Source organism: Hemitrygon akajei, chromosome 27 (genome assembly GCF_048418815.1).
Source record: "Hemitrygon akajei chromosome 27, sHemAka1.3, whole genome shotgun sequence".
Classification (NCBI taxonomy): Eukaryota; Metazoa; Chordata; class Chondrichthyes; order Myliobatiformes; family Dasyatidae; genus Hemitrygon; species Hemitrygon akajei.
In genome coordinates this window covers 50,548,012-50,562,333 of record NC_133150.1, presented here as the reverse complement: position 1 = coordinate 50,562,333, position 14,322 = coordinate 50,548,012, and the positions used below count along the sequence as shown (strand labels likewise).

General features: G+C 45.5%; 1 protein-coding gene across 4 annotated transcripts in view; it reads left to right on the top strand.

Moving 5' to 3' along the window:
• The window catches only part of plxna2 (plexin A2), a 574,692-nt gene that overhangs the window by 62,298 nt on the left and 498,072 nt on the right, over positions 1-14,322 (top strand). Inside the window, exon 2 of one of the 4 annotated variants that reach the window (XM_073030940.1) lies at positions 13,690-14,070. The exons of the other annotated variants lie outside the window; for them this stretch is intronic. The gene's annotated coding sequence lies outside the window, so the exon portion shown is untranslated. The remainder of the gene's footprint in view (positions 1-13,689; positions 14,071-14,322) is intronic. 4 annotated transcript variants of the gene reach the window in all.

Here is a 14,322-nt window from a genome sequence, read left to right as displayed (position 1 = left end):
TAGCTGGCGGCTGTAGGAGGGGTGTGATGGGGTGTAGCTGTGGTAGCTGGTGGCTGTAGGAGGGGTGTGATGGGGTGAGGGGTGTGGTAGCTGATGGCTGTAGGAGGGGTGTGATGGGGTGTAGGTGTGGTGGCTAACAGCTGAAGCTCTTTGTAGTGGGGTGTAGGAGGATTATGGTGGGGTGTAGTAGGTATCTGACTGTTATACGTCTGTGATGGGATGTACTGGGTGTCTGTGACAAGGTGTGGTGAGTATCTGACAGTGTAATGGGTGTAGTGGGTATCTGACAGTTACAGGTCTGTGATGGAGTGTAGTGGGTATCTGACAGTTGTGGATCAGTGTAACGGGGTGTGGTGGGTATCTGACAGTTGTGGATCAGTGTAATGGAGTGTAGGTGTGCGACAGTGTAGGTGCGGTGTAACGGGGTGTAGGTGTGCGACAGTGTAGGTGCGGTGTAATGGGATGTAGGTGCGGTGTAACGGGGTGTAGGTGTGCGACAGTGTATGTGCGGTGTAACGGGGTGTAGGTGTGCGACAGTGTAGGTGCGGTGTCCAACAGCAGCTCTGCGTTACCTTCTTCACTGCTGAGAAAAGTTAATTTTAGAGCAAACCTTATCTGAACTAGTATGAAAATCCAACATGAACACACAGCCAGTGATTGAAAGCAACAGAGCAGTGGTGGGGAAGGGGTCTGGAGTCATTACAGTGAATTTCCTCTCCAGTGATGGAACTGGGCACTTTCTATATTTGGATATTTGGGATTTAGTCGTTATCGGGAAGGCCGTTCGCCCTAGTTGCCCTTGAGAAGGGATTGATGAGCAGTAGTCATGGACTATTGTAGTCCTTTAGATGTAGAGGTTGCCATGGTGCTGTTGGGGAGGAAATTCCAGGGTTTAGACCCAGTGATGGTGAACTTATGCTGAACGTTTCCAAGTGGAAGTGAGTGTCTTGGAAAGGATCCCGCAGCCTTGTTCAGAATCAGAATCTGAACCAGGTTTATTATCACTGACATATGTCATGAAATGAGTTGTTTTGTGGCTGCAGTGCAGTGTGAGGTTTGAAAAAATTACAAAAAGAGAAGTATTAAAAAGAGTGCAAATAGTGAGGTAGTGTTCAAGGGCAGAATTTCAGCAGGTAACAAGAAGGTGTACAGGAGTGAGATAGATTGGCTAGTTGAGTGGTATCACAGCAACAACCTTGCAATCAATGTCAGTAAGACTAACGAACTGATGGTGGGCCTGAAAGGATAGTACCAGTCCTCATCGAGGGATCGGCAGTGGAAAGGATGAGCAATTCCAAGATCCTGGGTGTCAATATCTCTGAGGATCCATCCTGGGCCCAACATACTGATGCAGTTACAAAGAAGGCAGGACAGTGTCTATATTTTATTAGGATTTTCACAAGATTTGGTATGTCACCAAAAACCCTCGCAATTTGCTACAGATGTAACGTGGAGAGCATTCTGACTGGGTGCATAACTGTCTCATAGAGGGATGGGGGGTAGAATGCACAGGATCAAAATAAGCTACAGAAAGTTGTAAATTAAGTCAGCTCCATCACATGCACTAGTCGCCCTAGCATCCAGGACATCTTCAAGGAGGGATACCTTAAAAAGGCATCATCTATCATTACGGACCCCCATCATCCAGGACATACTCTCCTCTCATTGCTACCATCAGAGAGGAGATACAGGAGCCTGAAGGCACAAACTCAACAGTTCAGGGAACCCTCTGACATCAGATTTCTGAATGGACATTGAACCCATGAACACTACCTCACTACTTTTTTTTTCTCTTTATGCACTATTTATGTAACTTTTTAAGTATAAATATACTTCACACTGTAATTTACAGTTTTTAATTTTATTACGGATTACAATATACTGCTGCTGCATAACAATAAATTTAATTACATATGTTAGTGATGTTGAACTTCATTCTGATTCTGGGTCAATGAACCATTCAGAAATCTGGCGGTGGGGAAGAAGCTGTTTTTAAAACATTGAGTGTAAGTCTTCAGGCTCCTGTGCCGCCTCCTCGATGGTAGTAATGAGAAGAGGGCATGTTCTGGGTGGTGAGGATCCTTTACTCTTATTCTCGTTCTGATCAGATATCAATTGAGTTGAACTGGGGATCTGAGAGATTGGTAGAGGGCAGTAGGAGTTTCATGTTGCAACTCTACAAATCTCTGGTGAGACTGCACTTCGAGTATTGTGTAGAGTTCTGGTCACCTCATTATAGGAAGGATGTGGAAGCTATGGAGAGGGTGCAGAGGAGATTTACCAGGACGTTGCCTGGTTTGGAGAACAAGTCATGTGAAGCAAGGTTAGCAGAGCTGGGACTTTTCTCTTTGGAGCGTAGAAGAATGAGAGGGGACTTGATAGAGGTCTACAAGATTATGAGAGGCAAAGATAGGGTGGATAGTCAGTACCCATTTCCCAGGGTACAAATAGCAAACACCAGAGGGCATATGTACATAGTTAAGTAGGGAAGTTTAGGGGAGACATCAGGGGTAAGTTTTTTTACACAGAGGGTTATGGGTGCCTGGAGTGACTTGCCAGGGATGGTGGTGGCTAAAATATTAGGGGTATTTAAGAGCCTCTTGGACAGGCACAAGGATGAAAGAAAAAATAGAAGGTTACAGGGTAGTGTGGGTTTAGTGCTTTTTTAAAGGAATATATGGGTCAGCACAACATGGAGGGCTGAAGGGCCTGTACTGTGCTGTAGTGTTCTAGTGTTCTAATGAGGAGGGTCAGCCATGATCTGGGTGACTGCTGCTGCCTCCTGAGTCTATTACCTATGTGCATCTAGGTGGGATTCCATTACCTTGCAACTGTAATATCACTCTTCAAACTAGTCTGGCAGTCAACTTCATTTGTGAGTAGATCAGGAAATAAACCCATGAACTTTATCTTTAAAGAGCACTGTGCTCTGAGATTGGCGGACAAACCAGTCTCACGCGGCTTAAACATGCTGCTTCCTTAGAGCTTTGGGTCACCAGTCCTCGAGCAGTGCCACGGTAGGTCTCTCCATGTTAGATAAAACAATACTGGCCATCAGTCTGTGCCTTTGCTGCTGTGCGTACATGGAAATGTACATTCCTGCAGTGTAATCTCCCTGCCCACTGTGTACGCAGAAACATACATTCCTGCAGTGTAATCTTCCCTGCCCACTGTGTATACGCAGAAATGTACATTCCTGCAGTGTAATCTTCCCTGCCCACTGTGTACGCAGAAATGTACACTCCTGCAGTATAACCTTCCCTGCCCACTGTGTACGCAGAAATGTACATTCCTGCAGTGTAATCTTCCCTGCCCACTGTGTACGCAGAAATGTACACTCCTGCAGTGTAATCTTCCCTGCCCACTGTGTACGCAGAAATGTACACTCCTGCAGTATAACCTTCCCTGCCCACTGTGTACGCAGAAATGTACACTCCTGCAGTATAACCTTCCCTGCCCACTGTGTACGCAGAAATGTACATTCCTGCAGTGTAATCTTCCCTGCCCACTGTGTACGCAGAAATGTACACTCCTGCAGTATAACCTTCCCTGCCCACTGTGTACGCAGAAATGTACATTCCTGCAGTGTAATCTTCCCTGCCCACTGTGTATACGCAGAAATGTACATTCCTGCAGTGTAATCTTCCCTGCCCACTGTGTACGCAGAAATGTACATTCCTGCAGTGTAATCTTCCCTGCCCACTGTGTACGCAGAAATGTACATTCCTGCAGTGTAATCTCCCTGCCCACTGTGTACGCAGAAACGTACACTCCTGCAGTATAACCTTCCCTGCCCACTGTGTACGCAGAAATGTACACTCCTGCAGTATAACCTTCCCTGCCCACTGTGTACGCAGAAATGTACACTCCTGCAGTATAACCTTCCCTGCCCACTGTGTACGCAGAAATGTACACTCCTGCAGTGTAATCTTCCCTGCCCACTGTGTACGCAGAAATGTACATTCCTGCAGTGTAATCTTCCCTGCCCACTGTGTATACGCAGAAATGTACATTCCTGCAGTGTAATCTTCCCTGCCCACTGTGTACGCAGAAATGTACACTCCTGCAGTATAACCTTCCCTGCCCACTGTGTATACGCAGAAATGTACATTCCTGCAGTGTAATCTTCCCTGCCCACTGTGTACGCAGAAATGTACATTCCTGCAGTGTAATCTTCCCTGCCCACTGTGTACGCAGAAATGTACATTCCTGCAGTGTAATCTCCCTGCCCACTGTGTACGCAGAAACGTACACTCCTGCAGTATAACCTTCCCTGCCCACTGTGTACGCAGAAATGTACACTCCTGCAGTATAACCTTCCCTGCCCACTGTGTACGCAGAAATGTACACTCCTGCAGTATAACCTTCCCTGCCCACTGTGTACGCAGAAATGTACACTCCTGCAGTGTAATCTTCCCTGCCCACTGTGTACGCAGAAATGTACATTCCTGCAGTGTAATCTTCCCTGCCCACTGTGTATACGCAGAAATGTACATTCCTGCAGTGTAATCTTCCCTGCCCACTGTGTACGCAGAAATGTACACTCCTGCAGTATAACCTTCCCTGCCCACTGTGTATACGCAGAAATGTACATTCCTGCAGTGTAATCTTCCCTGCCCACTGTGTACGCAGAAATGTACACTCCTGCAGTATAACCTTCCCTGCCCACTGTGTACGCAGAAATGTACATTCCTGCAGTGTAATCTTCCCTGCCCACTGTGTACGCAGAAATGTACATTCCTGCAGTGTAATCTTCCCTGCCCACTGTGTATACGCAGAAATGTACACTCCTGCAGTGTAATCTTCCCTGCCCACTGTGTACGCAGAAATGTACACTCCTGCAGTATAATCTTCCCTGCCCACTGTGTACGCAGAAACGTACATTCCTGCAGTATAACCTTCCCTGCCCACTGCATGTACACAGAAATGTACATTCCTGCAGTGTAATCTTCCCTGCCCACTGCATGTACACAGAAATGTACACTCCTGCAGTGTAATCTTCCCTGCCCACTGTGTACGCAGAAATGTACATTCCTGCAGTGTAATCTCCCTGCCCACTGTGTACGCAGAAACGTACACTCCTGCAGTATAATCTTCCCTGCCCACTGTGTGTACGCAGGAATGTCACTTTGTGGTGTGAATCCTTGGAACTGTCTCTGTCAGTGGGCTGTGGGTAGTCATTTGCTGCGGATATTGTCGGTTAAAGCGGAAAGAGCTTCATATATTGAAGGAATGGCAGGAAGCCCAGATCAGGCAGAGTCCAAGCTCAGATTGGCCAGCATCATAATTGTCTCATGGAGTCGGTTCTAGGGGCCAGGAGGACCATTTGGCCCTAGGGTCTACTCTGCAGTTCTGATCTTGGCCTCCCTTTCCTGTCTGTTGCCACAACTCTTATTCCCCAGTATCTCATTAACCATCTCATTTGGCTTTGGATGTTTGATCATTCAGTGTCTGCTGCTCCCTGGGCAGGGATCTGCAAAGAATGCTCCAACAGCCAACATAGATCCAGAAATTATTTGACTTCCTGCCCCTAGATAACGGTCCCTGAGTTGCCCAGTGTTTTACCCCTAAATAACGGTCCCTGAGTTGCCCAGTGTTTTACCCCTTACCCACCGGCCTCCTGGTGGCGCTTACACTACCAAGGTGATGACTAGTACACATTTCCTCAAATGAAAACTGATAGCTGGGAGTTCTGGTTTAGTTTATGTTCCGTCACAGACTCTGCTCCCTTGCCCGGATTCCTGCTCCCTAACTGTTTCCCCAGGTTGGTTTTGCTTGCTTCACCTGAAGAAACATTAACCATTGATATTTTAATCATCTGGTCAGCTATTTCTCATACTTGTTCATATCGCCTAGTTGTACATCTCGCCAGCAGCATTCCTTTTCCATCTCAAGGGGGCCTATGGGGATGCAGTTGTGGCAGTTTTAACTTTAAAAGGCTGAACTGTAAGTCTTCAGTTCCAACCTTCCTCCTGTATTTGGCATCTACAAGGTGTTAACAGGAAAAACCAGTGACTGGGCCAAGTCAGAGTAATCTTTGAAATGTTCCAGTGTATTGAAATGATTGCACTGTCTGCTTTTCAAGTCATAAAGACATAGAGAAGTACAGCAAGGAAACAGGCCTTTCGGCCCATCTAGTCCATGCCAAAACCATTTAAACTGCTCACGCTCATCGACCTGCACAGGGACCGAAGCCCTCCATGCCCCTACTGTCCATGTACTTATCCAAACTTATCTTAATGTTGAAATTGAGCTCGTGTGCACCACTTGTGCAGGCAGCTCGTTCCACGTTCTCACCACCCTCTGAGTGAAGAAGTTTCCCCTTCTGTTCCCCTTAAACATCTCACCTGTCAATCTTAAGCCATGACCTCTAGCTGTAGTCCCACCCAACCTCAGTGGAAAAAGGCTGCATGCATTTACCCTGTCTATAACCCTCATAATTTTGTATACCTCTATGAAATCTCCTCTCAATATTCTATGTTCCAAGGAATAAAGCTCTTATAACTCAGGTCCTCCAGACCTGGCAACATCCTTGTAAATCTTCTCTATATTCTTTCAACCTCATTTACATCTTTCCTTCAAGTAGGTGATCAAAACAACACACAATACTCAAATTAGGCCTCACTAATGTCTTATACAACTTCAACATAACATTCCATCTCCTGAACTCCATACATTGATTTATGAAGGCCAATGTGCCTTTATTTAGGATTATACCCTTTCTAATAAGGTGAGGAAAAAGTCGGTAATTTTAATGGAGGTATCTTTAGCAAGGCAGGAGTGGAGGTATGCCTCTACCCAAGGAGGTGTAAGGAGTTTCTTCCCCCTGCCAGCCTGCAGATCATCCTGGACAAGGCGTAGTACCTCCTTACACCTGATTGGGGTCACGTGAAGCCATGGGAGCAGGTGGTGGATGGTCGTATGAGCAGCCGGTGCAGATCACAAGTCCTGGTTATATGACCACTGACACCAGGCAGACAATCTCTGAAGGGTATTGATAAAGGCTGAAGTCAATCGTCTTGTAAAGACACTGTCCAGAAGAAGGCAATGGCAAACCACTTCTGTAGAAAAATTTGCCAAGGAAAATCAAGGCCCATGTCACACGACACGGCACATAATGATGATGATGACCATTAGCAAAGTTATATCTGCCATGACAAGGTGGAGCAAAGCCTATGGGAAAGAATAGATTAAGCTTACAAATTTACCAGTGGCTGTTGTAATTGTAACAGTCTATTCTGCCTGCCCCTGTTAACAGCACTCCCCCAACAGTAGGAATAATCTGCGTGGATGGTATGCAAAACAAAAGTTTTTCTCCGTAATCTTGGTACGTGCAACAATAATGTACCAATTCCAATCTCAAATACCACAGATATCAGTGAAGGTTATCCACATTGAACTTATTTGGATGGAACAATCATCATCCTTACGTGCCGTGTCGTATGACGTGGGTGATCATAGTCTCATGACCATGATTGTTCTTGGCAAATTGCCAAAAGAACATCGGCAGGTATCCTGACCTCTGCAAGAGACTGGCAGCTGTTGGTGGACCTCGGAAGGCAGCTGAGGTTCCCCGACCATATCGCAGCCACCAGCCCGCGACCAGACATTGTCCTTGTGTCTGAGTCTACGAAGCAGGTGGTGATGCTGGAGCTGACGGTCCTATGGGAAGATCGCTTGGAAGAGGCCTTTGAAAGGAAGCTCTCCAAGTACGCAGGACTGGTCAGCAACTGTCAGCAGGCTGGATGGAGAGTGAGGTGTCTCCCAGTGGAGGTTGGTTGTAGGGGATTTGCAGCCTGTTCCTTAGCCAGAGCCTACAGCAATTTGGGCATCGAGGGAGAGAGGAAGAGGAGAGCCATCCGCAGTACCACCAATGCGGCAGAGAGGGCCTCAAGATGGCTGTGGCTCAAGAGAGGGGAGCCATGGAGTCATGTGTAGCTAGCCATCTGGACACAAGCTGGGGTCTGATCAGCCCCGGCTGGGTCACCTGGAGAAGGGTGTATGATGTTGAAAGGCCCAAAACACCTGATGATTCCAGAAACATCACTGATGATGTGTCCAGAAGCATCAGTGGATGTCTGCACACAGCTGTTGCCTTCCTCTGGACAGTGTCTTTACAAGACAGGTGACCCCAGTCATTATCAATACTCTTTAGAGATTGTCTGCTTGCCTGGACTTGTGATATGTACCAGCTGCTCATAGGTCCAGCTATCACCTGCTCCCTTGGCTTCACGTGACCCTAATCGGGGGCTAAGCAGGTGCTACACCTTGCCCAAGGGTGTCCTGTAGGCTAGCAGAGGGAAGGAGCACCTTACACCTCCTTTGATAGAGACCTATCTCCACCCTGCCACCATCAGGATTACCCCCTTTGTAATTAGGTATCAGTAATTTTAATATCTTTAGCAAAGATATATCTGCCAATAACAAGGTGGAAGAAAGCCCATGTCAAAGAAAAGACCAATTTACAAATTTACCAATGGTAATTGTAATTGTAATACCATATTCTTCACTCTTTTCTGGCATTTCTCTTGCGCTACCCCGACGGTAGGAATGTTCTGTATGGATGGTATGCAAAACAAAAGTTTTTCTTCATATCTTGGTATGTGTAACAATAATAAACCGTTTCCAATCACAAATACCACAGATATCAATGAAGGTTATCCACATTGAAACAGCATGCTTTTGAAAATTGAACAGTGGAGGTTCAACATTTCACCCGCCAGCTTGCACCCCTCACCCTTCCCCCGCCATGCTGGGGTTCTGCCCCTTCCTGTCTACTTGTGATGACGGGTCTCAACCCAAAAGGTCAACTGTTCCATCCCTCCGTACATACTACCTGCCTTGCTGAGTTCCTCCAACATTTTGTCTGTATCTGTTGCTGAAGTTGTACAACACAAGACTATATTTAGATTTAGGCCATTTGGCCCATCGATTCTGCTCTGCCATTTCACCATGACTGATCCAATTTTCCTCTCAGCCCCAATCTCCTGCCTTCTCCCTGTATCACTTCGTACCCTGACTAATCAAGAATCTACCATCCAAACATCTGCAGAATCTCTTGTGTTCACCAAACTACACATTAGGAACGGAGAAAATGGTCTTGAAAACTAAAGAGGGCTGCAGAGACCTATGGAATTTGTTTGATTCAGATTCAGTAGCGGAATAGTTTGTTATTGTATACACCAGGGTGCAATGAAACTTCTTGCTTGTATGAAGCTCAGAGTAAACAATGCATATATTGATAATAAATATAAGGAGCGCAAAACAAGGGACTGGTGTATCGTACAGTTGTATAAACTGAAACAGTAGAAGGAGAAATGCTAACGTGACCACAAAGAAACTGGTAGAATTAATCATTTGAGAGGGTGTAAGCATCAACGGGAAGGGGATGAGGTTAAACACAATGTTTGTACATTGGCCTTCAAATCAATGCATTGATTACAGGAGGTGGGATGTTATGTTGAAGTTTTATAAGACATTGGTGAGGCCTAACTTGGAGTATTGTGTGCAGTTTTGGTCACCTACCTACTGGAAAGATATAATGAAGGTTAAAAGAGTAAAGAGAAAATTTACAAGGATGTTGCTGGGTTTGCAGGACCTGAGTTATAAGGAAATATTGGACTGCTTAGGAACAGTTTCTGTCTCACAACCAACAGGCTCTTAAATAAAAGGGGATAACTACACTCACTTACCCATCCATTGAGATTAATGCACAATTAATGATCTCACTTTAAGGACTCTTTATCTCACTATCGCATGTTCTTGTTGCTTATTGCTATTTATTTAAATTTGCGTCTGTACAGTTCTGTTCTGCACTCTGGTTGATCTTTCATTGATCTTGTTATAGTTTTTATTCTATAGATTTGCTGAGAATGCCTGCAAGAAAGTGAATCTCAGGGTTGTATATGGTGACATATATGTACTTTAATAATAAAACATACTGTGAACTTTGAACTCTATTCCTTGGAACATAAAAGATAGAGGGAGATTCAATAGAGGTATACAAAATTATAAGGGGTGTAGATAGGGTAAATACAAGCAGACATTTTCCACTGAGTTTGGGTACGACTACTGGAAGTCATGGGGTAAGAGTGAAAGGTGAAACATGAGGGGGGAACTGACACAAAGGCAGATGAGAGTGCGGAATGAGCTGCCAGCTCAAGTGGTGCATGCGATTTCAATTTCAATGTCTAAGCGAAGTTTGGATAGGTAGGGGTATGGAGGGCTACGGCCTGGGTGCAGGTAGATGGGAGTAGGCAGTTCAAATGGTTCAGCATGGACTAGATGGGCAGAAGGGCCTTTTTCTGTGCTGTACCTTTCTATGGCTATGACGATGACAAGGAATGACTGCGGGAGATGTTGACGAGATTGGGTCAGGACATGCTGACAGACGGTTGATTGAACTGGCAGAGCTGACCTGGCCTCTGCTTTATTTCGGAGTTGGTTCTCTATGGTTGTAATTGTGTACTCTCTTAGCACCAATGGCCACTGAGGTCACTGCAGGTCTCGCTTGTTAATGCTCAATCTGGGTATTTAAATATTTATGTGACCTGAAATTGTTTTCTTCCCATCATGAATTTCACACCACAATGTTGTTTCAGTTCTACCCTTTAGGGCCCAGGGGAAGTCGTTCATTAGTTCACTGTCTATTGTGGCAACACAAAGAAAACTTTCCCGTGGTGGTATAAACCTGAATTGTAGATGTGTAGATCACAGTAAAATAATCTCATACAAAGTTATTATCAAACGTTAAGTGAACAAAATTTACTCCAGTTAAATAACGAAATGATTTTTGAATTTAGTGGGAGAATCCCTGCAGTTTGGTAGTGTTTATATTTCATTCATTTCATCAGTGTTTACAGTACTGTGCAAAAATATAGGGAGCATATGAACTTTGCACACTGCTGTATTTATCGATGTGGAGAGAAAAGTGAGTTTGTTAATCTGGCGGGAGCAAAGGATGTTGGGAATGGGACAGGTGGCAGAGAAGGAGTGCGAGGGGTGGAAGTTGGTACAGGTGCAGACACTCCCAACCCTGTGGCACCGGGCAAGGTCATTTGATTCCAAACAATTGATTTATTGATCATTACAGAATATCCCTGTGGTCTTTCCCACTCCCTCCCTCTCCTTTCCCCTTTTCCCAACCTTGATTCCCTTCTCCCTGCCCGCTTTCCACTCTTGGTCCACAGTAGAGACCCGTATCAGAATCAGGTTTATCATCACTCACATGTCATGAAATTTGTTCTTTTTTGCGGCAGCAATATGGTGCAATACATAAAATTACTACAATACTGTGCAAAAGTCTTAGGCAGCCTAGCTATATATATGCGCCCAAGATTTTTGCACAGTACTGTAGGAATTCCAAGTAGCCAATGAAACACACACAGCCCGGCAAAACAGTTTAATCTAAATCACATCTGAATGTGGTTTAGGGAGAGATTGATTGCCCTTAACATAAACTTTAAAAGCCCATGTCTGGAGAATGTTCCCTCTTGGTTTGTTTTTTTGTGGGGATAGGGTAAACCTGCTGATTGATGGGGCTATAACCTTGGTCCCTGATGAAGGCATTGAAAGTTCCATCTGATCCCTTTCTCCAGGAACACCTGATCAAACTGTCAGCTTGTGACTTGTGATTGATGAGAACAGGAGACTTAGGCCTGTTTTCAGCCAATCAGATGTCAATTTGGGATGAAGTGGGTCCCATCTCCTCAGGTTTTCTGCCATCAACCAGTGAGGGGAGGCTGTGCTATTTGGTCCATTGAACAGTGAGTGATGATGCTGTCGAATATGTGGCTAAACGGGGAATCGAGGGACAAAAATTGAATAGCAAGGGAGCTTTTTTTTGTTTTATTGTCCATTTTAATTTTTTACTTGTTTGTTATTGTGACTAAGCTTTTCTCTCAACTGAAATCCTTTGATTTTAGCACTAAGCAGCTCGGTGGTGTAGTGGCCAGTACAACCATTCACAGTACAGGTGACCCAGGTTCAATTCGTGTCGCTGTCTGTAAGGAGTTTGCACGTTCTCCCTGTGACCACAATAGTTCCTTCTGGATGCTCCAGTTTCCTCCCACAGTCTAAAGACCTACCTGTTGATAGGTTAATTGGTCAATGTAAATAGTCCTGCTGTTAGGCTCAGATTAAAATCAGAGCATGTCTCGAAGGGCCAGAAGGGCCTATTCTGCATCGTATCTCAATAAATGTTAAAAAAATTATAAATTTCAGCATGAAATCCAGTAATTTAAAAAATGAAATAAGATTTCCTCTTACTGTACTGCAGTATGGTGGCGGTGTGCATCGGTGACTGTCTGTGGGCTGCAGGAATTTGTATCAGTTTTCCTCTTAAATATGCTCCTTTCGAATGAGTTCTGCTGCAATCTGAAGCATGTAACTGACTTGCAAGTATGCCCGCAGAAAAAGAGTCTCAGGGTTGTATGTGGTAACGAGTATGACGTCTGATAATAAATTTTACTTTGAACTTTGTAGCTTGCCTCCTCTCACATGCTCAGTGGGTCCCCTTTGATTCTTCTGCCATTTACCTACACCAGGGGTAACTTACAGTGGCCCTTTACTCCGCCAGAATGTCTTTGGGGCACAGGAGTGGACTGGAGCAAGTGGGAGATCCCACACAGTCACAGGAAGATGTTGCAAACTCCACACAGACAGCACTGCAGGCAGGGGTTACTGGAGCTGTGATGAAGAAGAGTGTTCTGTTTCGGACAAATGTGTGGGGGTCAAAGACTCAGATATTGTTTGGACAGGTGTCATTGCTGCAGGAAAACGTGTCTGTAGTTGAACTTTGGGCAGGAAAGTTCTGATGTTGGAGAGGAAGCTGTGGGATTGGTAATGGTGTTCCTACTGAAGGGCACCCATGGGTCTGTCTGAACAAGTGGATCCAATTGGCCACTGCTGGCTTTACTTTCTACGCCAATTCTGAACTGACAGTCTTACTTTTAAACAACCCCCCGCCCCCCCCACCACTGATCAGATGTTAGAACATAAATCGATTACCTCACATTACAGGCCCTTCAGCCCACAATGTTGGGCAGATCTCTTAACCTACTCCAAGATCAATCTAACCCTTCTCTCACCCTCCCCCTGCCCCGCTCCTCCCCCTCTTCCCCCTCTCCCTGACCCTACCTCTTTCCCTCTTCCTCCCTCCCGCCCCTCTCCTTGCCCCTAACTCTCCCCTCTCCCTCCCCTACCCCTCCCCCTCTACACAGATGCTGCCTGACATTCTGTTGCACCATTTTCTGTTTTTATTTTGATTTGAAATGGTTCCAGTTCCTTCATTCTGCAGTTTAGGAATGTGTCGGGAGGAGAGCTGGGTGGAATTGTTCCTAAGGGTTTAGTCACGGCTTCCTTTACCTCATCTTTACAAATGGTCAGAGTGGAGCGAGGGTGTGAGGCCGGCTGTGAAGGCCACTTGCTGAGTCTGTGACTCAGATCCAGATAAACAACTCCAAACCACACTAACCAGGTCTCGGATTGTTCGCCGTAGCTCGAGAGAGAGACCTGCGTTGTGTCTGAGAGGAAATGTTACATTCGCAAAACTCCTGAACTATTAGTTTCACTGCTATAATGAGGAAATTGCAGGATGGATTATTGGATTATGTTTGTCTTCACAGAGAAGGGACTAATAAAAATCACAGTAGGGTTGCTGGAAAAGTATCTCATCTGCTTAATTAACAGGCATCTTCAGCCAGAAGTGTTGAGAGATGATCTAGCTCAGCTCCCTCCCGAGACTGCCTGCATCAAAAGTCAGGTTTAAGCCAATTTGATTCACTTCCTGTACAATCATGGAAACATTGCCAGAACACAAGATACAGAAAGCGACAACAGCCCTGCTTATACTACTGAAGACCTTCCCACCACAACTAGTTCCAGCTCTGTCCAAGCTGCTCCAGCTTATTCACAACCCTGACCCCTATCCAGTGCAAAGCTGTCCAGAGAGGTGTCTTTCCACAAAGAAAGCAGGGCAAAGCCAACCTGGCTCTTTAGCAATGGCCCTCAGTCGTCAGAGGTACCAGAAAGCAAAGCCTTGAAAAAGAGGGACATCCATTTAGAACAGAGGTGAGGAGGATTTTTTTTTGCCTGAAATCTGTGGATTTCATTGCCACAGACAGCTGTGGAGATCGTCATTTGGGTATCATTAAAGTGGAGGGTGATAGGTCCTTGATTAGTTAGGGTGTCAAGGGTAATGGAGTGAAGGCAGGAGAACAGGGTTGAGAGGGATAATAAATCAGCGATAATGGAATGGTGGAGCAGAATCAATGGGCCAAATGGCCTACTTCTGTTCCTATGTCTTATGGTCTAGTGGGCCGT